Source organism: Primulina tabacum, chromosome 18 (assembly GCF_025594145.1).
Source record: "Primulina tabacum isolate GXHZ01 chromosome 18, ASM2559414v2, whole genome shotgun sequence".
Classification (NCBI taxonomy): Eukaryota; Viridiplantae; Streptophyta; class Magnoliopsida; order Lamiales; family Gesneriaceae; genus Primulina; species Primulina tabacum.
In genome coordinates, this window is record NC_134567.1 from 21,687,582 (window position 1) to 21,694,031 (window position 6,450).

Sequence of the window (6,450 nt, forward strand, 5' to 3'; positions counted from 1 at the left end):
AACAAGAGAAATATCAATCATACATCTAATATCAAGTTAAAGTTGGAAGGAGAAATATACCTCAGTAATACTGCCGCATGTCCGGCGGGATAAATCAGACCATCCCAATGAACCCAGGAAAGCTGCGTCCGTGGAGGAGGGGAGCTGAAATAACAGCTTTTGAGCTATGTGAGTGGGGCCCCGACCCACGATATCTGACTCCGAGGTATACAAATGATGTATCGTTGGCCCAGCAGGATGCTCATCGTCTGATCCAGACGCCTCTGGGGATGAGGTGATTGAGATCTCGGAGATCTTGCGCCCAGTTGGACTGACGAGCCGGGATCAGTAGACGTCTTCTCATTGGCGGATGAAGGATGGGATTCAGCCTGAGGACGTGGGGAGGAGGCTCGCTCCTGGGTGGAGGAGGATGAGCATGCATTCTTTTACTTCGCAGGGGTAGGCAAGCCAGCAGGTTTCGTCGCAGTGGAAGAGCACGTTCCCTTCATCCCTGTCTTGGCACCTAGGATAACAGACTTCTGGGGTACTGACGATGAACCCTCAGTCTTCTTCTCCGCAATCTCACTGAGAAATAGGGCATTCATAACTTTAATACCTGCAAGCAAAGACAATGAACCATATGAGCATATTATCAAGGAACGTAATAAGCAAAAGAAAAATAAGAAACATGACAGAATGAGAATATCTACCGGCATTCTTCTTCAGCTTAACTTTTGTTGGAATTAACCCGGCGTGGCACAAGAGACCCTCTGATAAGAGTTGGGGAACACTAAAGCATCGATCTCCTAATACTCCCATTATGCGCAGATATTCCTTATATTTTTTGTAACCCTTGGAAACTTAGGTTTTGTGAAGGTAGGGTACCAATCCGTGAAACAAGCCAAATCTGGGGGGCTGGATAAAGAAGAAATATTTTTTCCAGTCCTTCACATGACTGGGAGCCTCGTCAAAAATTTTATGGCTAGACCAGGAGGTCACATAGAAAGGTCCTTCTTTCGACTTGGATAAGACCAGGAAATAGGAGAACGTGGTGCAACTTAAGGGAAGGTCTAAGGCCCGGAATAATACGACAAAACATCATATCGAGCGGAATGCATTGGGAGTGAGTAAATCTAGATGTACCTTATAGTAGCTGCTCAACTCCCGAAGGAAGTCACATAAGGGAAAACGAAGACCGGCATCGAGGTGGTGCTGAAAGAAAGTATAGCAGCCCTTGGGGGCTAGGTAGGGTCGGTCCTCGGGGGTAGGAATGATGATCTGGTGGGAGGAAGGAATATGCCACAAAGTCCTAAGTTTTGACTCGCTATTAGGAAAGATGTGGGACAACAAGTGACCGTACCATAAGTTATCTGCGTTCGATATGTTCATCTGTTGAGTCACGTGATGAACTTCTTTACCAGTACGACTATGGGTGGTGACTTCCTTCTCAAGAGAATCAAGGGTGAATTCAGGATCTTCTACGGAAGTCCTACTCTCACTAGACCCGTTAGATCTCTCGGAATCACTCAAAGAACTAGACTCGAAAGCGGAAGAAGACATAACTATCAAGACAATCAAATGAATAGATAAAGGAGCAAACTAACCTGGAGGAAGCGTGATGAAATGCTCGAGAAAAAAAGACTAAGGCAACGAGCGTAAGGGTGTGACGGGCAAGCACGGGGCTGGGCGAGCACATAAGCAGCAAGGGGCGCGCCGGGAGAGCACGGGGCTGGGCAAGCGTGTAGGCGGCGAGGGGCGCATCGGGCGAGCACGGGGCTGGGCGATCGTGCGGGGACGAATGCCAGGCAGGGCGACAGGCGAACGTGGTTACTAGGCTGGCGTCCGGGCGAGCGCGTAGGATTGCACGGGCAGTGCGTGGGCGCGGCTATGCAGACGGCTGGGAGAGCTTGGCGAGAGTGCTAGATGCGTGCTGGGGCAACGCGCTGGGGGCTGCGTGCTAAGTGAGGAGGCGGGCAGTGAGGGAGGCGCTGGGTGTGAGGGCGGCTGTGGGCGTAGGGTGGCTAGGGTGTGCACGAGGGTGATGATGAGGTGATGATGAAGCGGCGCTAGGGTTAATGCGCAGGTGAGGCGTGGGCGGGGAAGAGCTGGTGAATGAATTGAAGAGGAAATTCACTATAGGTGAAGTGGGAATGAAGTGAGGAGAGAACCTATATTTATAGGGAGAGCCCAGACCAAATCTTTCTTTTTGGAGCAAGATTACGATTTGATTTGTTTCCAAATTTTGGGAGACTGATGAACGGCAGAAAGAAATAGATTTTCTTTAATGACAATTTTTGGAAACTGATGAACGGCAGAAAGAAACATCGTTCGTTAACGACAAACCAAATAAATTTTTCTAACACGGTATGCCCTCGTCGCCGATAAATCTAGGACAACCCAATTAATCGAACTTTAAACCTATGATTCAGTTCGACTCGGGAGGGGGAGACTGGTGATACCCCATAGATGGGTCCACTATCCCCGGCCCATCCCTAGGACAAATGGAAGATAGACCCATCAAGGCCTCAGGTATTCTCCTATAAATACCAGGTTTGAGCGTATGATAATTCATTCATTATATTGTTTTTCAGCAGCACCCTTAGCTGCTCGCCACTTATATCCTCAGTCTCTGACTTGAGCGTCGGAGGGACTACGCTAGGACACCCTCCTGGCCTCCTTCTAACGGTCTTATTCTTGATTTCAGGCTCGGGACAAATTTAAAATCTACGTCTGGACTAGTGACACTTGCTGGAATCGGACCTAAATTTTCCGTGAGTATCAAATACTAAAAACCATAGCATTTTTAAAAATCAAAGCCATGGACGACAATCCAAAGCCACCTAAATGATCATAGATGGTTCTTGAACATGGGTAAAAAAAAGTACCGATTATTCTATATTATCAAGTTAGTCCCTCAATTTTGGACAAATTTATACTGTTTGAACCTATAAGTTTAAACTGTTTTTCGATCGGTTTCAATTTTAAATTTTAATAATTTCGGTGTTTAAATTTAGGTTGGTAATATCTAAATCCAAACATAAGTTCATCCTAACTCCCAACGCCTCAAAAACATTGTTTAAACTCCCTAAAATAATAAAAATGACAAAAATACCTTTATTTGTGCTAAATTTTAATGATTGATTTTACTGGAACAGAAATAGTATCAGAGCCTAGGTAAAATTATTTCTAACATACAAATTTATTATTACTATGTAATAAATGTTTGATGAGGAGAATTTTCTCAAATAACATGGATCCGAACCCAGGTTCAAGATGAATTATTTGCAATATTTATTCCAAAACATTGGAATATTTGAAATAGGAAGATCTAACCAATGTTAGATATCAAGAACAAAATGAAACTTATCAGAGTTCTAAGGTAAATTTATGATTCAAAATAATAGGTTCATAGAAATAATATCGGATTCCTCTAAACTTTCCGGAGATCTTAGTGAAATTCAAAAGACAGTACAAAATTATGGTAATATTTTGTATTATGTACTACAAATAAGGAGGAAATCCTTGAAAACCAGGTAGAAATTCTTGGAATATTAAAGTAGATTAAAATAAGAATTCAAAACCTAGAACAACAACAAAGTTCTACTTCAAAATGAAGGTTACTACCATCTTTTGGTACCAAACCCTTATTACGCCAAAGAGAGAATGCCAAAGTAATGTCAAAACCTTTAACTGAAGAAGAAAAAATGATCAATCTAATTAAAACAGTTTCAGAAAAGAAATTAATGTGATGATTTTAGAAAGGATTGGTCTCAAGGATCTCCAAAATCTTGCAGAATCTTTTGCAAATCTCAAGGTTGTAAATCTAAAAATGAACACAACAGGGGGTGAACCACCCACCATAACCTAGTCATCTTCTCAGGAACCACCAAGAGAAACCAGATTATATATATGAGATAACCCCAACTAGATTTTCATATTTGTGGAGAATCACATCCAACGGGAACAAAGTCTAGGAGAAGTCAAATTCTCTTGCACCAAAAACCCTATGGGAAACCGGTTTTAGAACATAGACATCCTTATGAGGTTATGCTTAATCTTAATGTATTGGATTTAAAAAACAGAGAGGATATCATATGTGATTGGACATCAGCTACGAGAATCGCAATAGGAACACTTGATCTCAACAGAGAATGATTCATCAAAATTTTAGAAATGACTCTAATGAGATTAGTTAAATTGCTTGGGACATGACTTTGGTGGAAACCAAAAGAATCAGTTCTAGCCGGGGAATCACTTAGTGAGATAATTGTTACCCTATTTAAAGCACAATTATAGGGGTATACTATTTTAGAAGTCAAGATACAGAGAAGAAAAAGAATTACACTAATGCTCTATTTAGTCTTGAATTACATAACATATGTTTAGTGAATGAATATATTATGTTATTCACTAAATATAGATGACATTCAGGAGTCGAAGAAAATATAGCAATGCAATTTTTCTTTGCTAAAATGTCAAGTCCCTGGAGAGAAATGATAATAAAGAAATATGTCACTGGCAATCCATATACGTTGTCACGAAAAACCTCTTTTCTCAAAGGAAAATTAGCATAATGGTGTCATATGACAGCATTACAAAAGAATTATAAACAATTAAGAGGTATTAACAAACGTACTCCTTTGTGTTGTAAAGAAAATGATCTTCCAACAATTATTGGAAGTAAACCACAAAGACAGAAGATGAAAAGTTTTAGAACTCATCCTTATGACAGAAGTTGAAGAATTTCTTGGAAATCAAGAACAGTATGGTCTAGACAAAAGGCTAGATCTTACAAATCTAGGCAAAGGAGCGGACCATCAAGAAGTAGGACATCATCCTAAGCATTGAGTACATCTCGAAGTACGTGGAGAACACCTACAAAGAAAAATTTCAGAAGAGCTCACACCCGAACTAATGAAAATTTTAAAGATTGTAATTGCTAGACATGTGAGACAAGATGCCATATTTTAACTAACTGTCCAGAAAATGAAAATAGAGGAATTAAACGCTTCGATCCAACCTCGGATATTGAAAAAGCAGTTTATTACTAAGATCTTATTAAAGTATACCGGTTTGAGAATATTGCCTCAGATGAAAGTATATATGAAGACGAAGAAGTCTTAAATCAGGAGGAATATGATGGAACAGAATCGGAATCTAACTGAAGACGAGGTGTTTCGGCACAAAACACATGAAGACTTGTCTGGTTTCTTTAGTCAGACAACAATATCTCATAACATGGTCCAAAAGATCATGAGAGAAAATCCTAATTTTCAGAGATATAAATGATTTTCTACAGGACATGTAGAAAAGTTCTTAGGAAATCTTGGCCTAAAAAACAGAAAGCATCATCTAATCTATAAAATTTCCAGAAGGGAAATGACAATTCCAATGGAATTTACGGGAAATAAAATGGAGATGCAATTAATTCATTCTGAAGAAATTAATGGAGAATCACAAAAGCTCAAGATAGAAGTAGCTAAACCATGTCATGGATTCATATCGGAGCAATCTAGAATATGATAAAAGCTATTTTCAAAGAAAGAATAGATTCACCAATTGATATTGATATATGCGATATAAGAATGGGTAACCCTCAAGATTTAGTACTGATAACTATATCAGAAAACACATGTGCAGGGAAAATTGCAGGAGTATCTATCCAAGAATTGCCTACAACCTAGCATATCGAGATTTCAACCGAGCTTTGACGATGCATCAGAACTTCAAAGAAAAAAGTTGATGAAAGAAGGTAATAGACCATATTCTATTACCTATCAAATTTCATATGCTCTATGTATTACACATCATTCAGAATTGTTTATTAGAAATGAGTTCATTGAAATACCTGAGATATTTGAAAAAATTGCTCAGACAATTTATCTAGAAAGAGTTGAGTTTCCATTAATACAGGAAACATATATCTAGATTCAAAACAAACTAATTCTACAAAAGAATCAAAGTCTTAATTGGAACCAAGAAGAATATTTTTTCAGGAGATAGAATTACGAGCTACATGTGGGGAAAAACACCTGTCCAAAAAACCCAACGGGTATTAAAAAGCTTTTCGACAACAGAAAATCTTAGATGTCCAGAAGGTTGGAAAGAAGTTGAAATAGTATTTGATATTACAAAACAAAAGAATCAGTTTCCTTGTAATACCATATACTAGTTAGAAAAACCTATGATAGGAACTTACTAAAGAATGATTAACATCGAAAAATTGGAAGTTCATATCAAAAGAATACCAAGAAAAGAACCAAATCAATTGGGTCTTGGGCTAGAGTTTCTCGAGGAGCATAAACCTTGGATACGTCTAGAAAATAGAATGGAGTTTATTGCTGAGGATAGATTGTGAGAAATCCAATAACCACGAGCCCATTCTCGATATACATCCAGTAGGGATGTTATACAAATAATATAAAGCAGAATATTTTGTTGTTATACTGATTCATGAGCTGGAATTTTTAC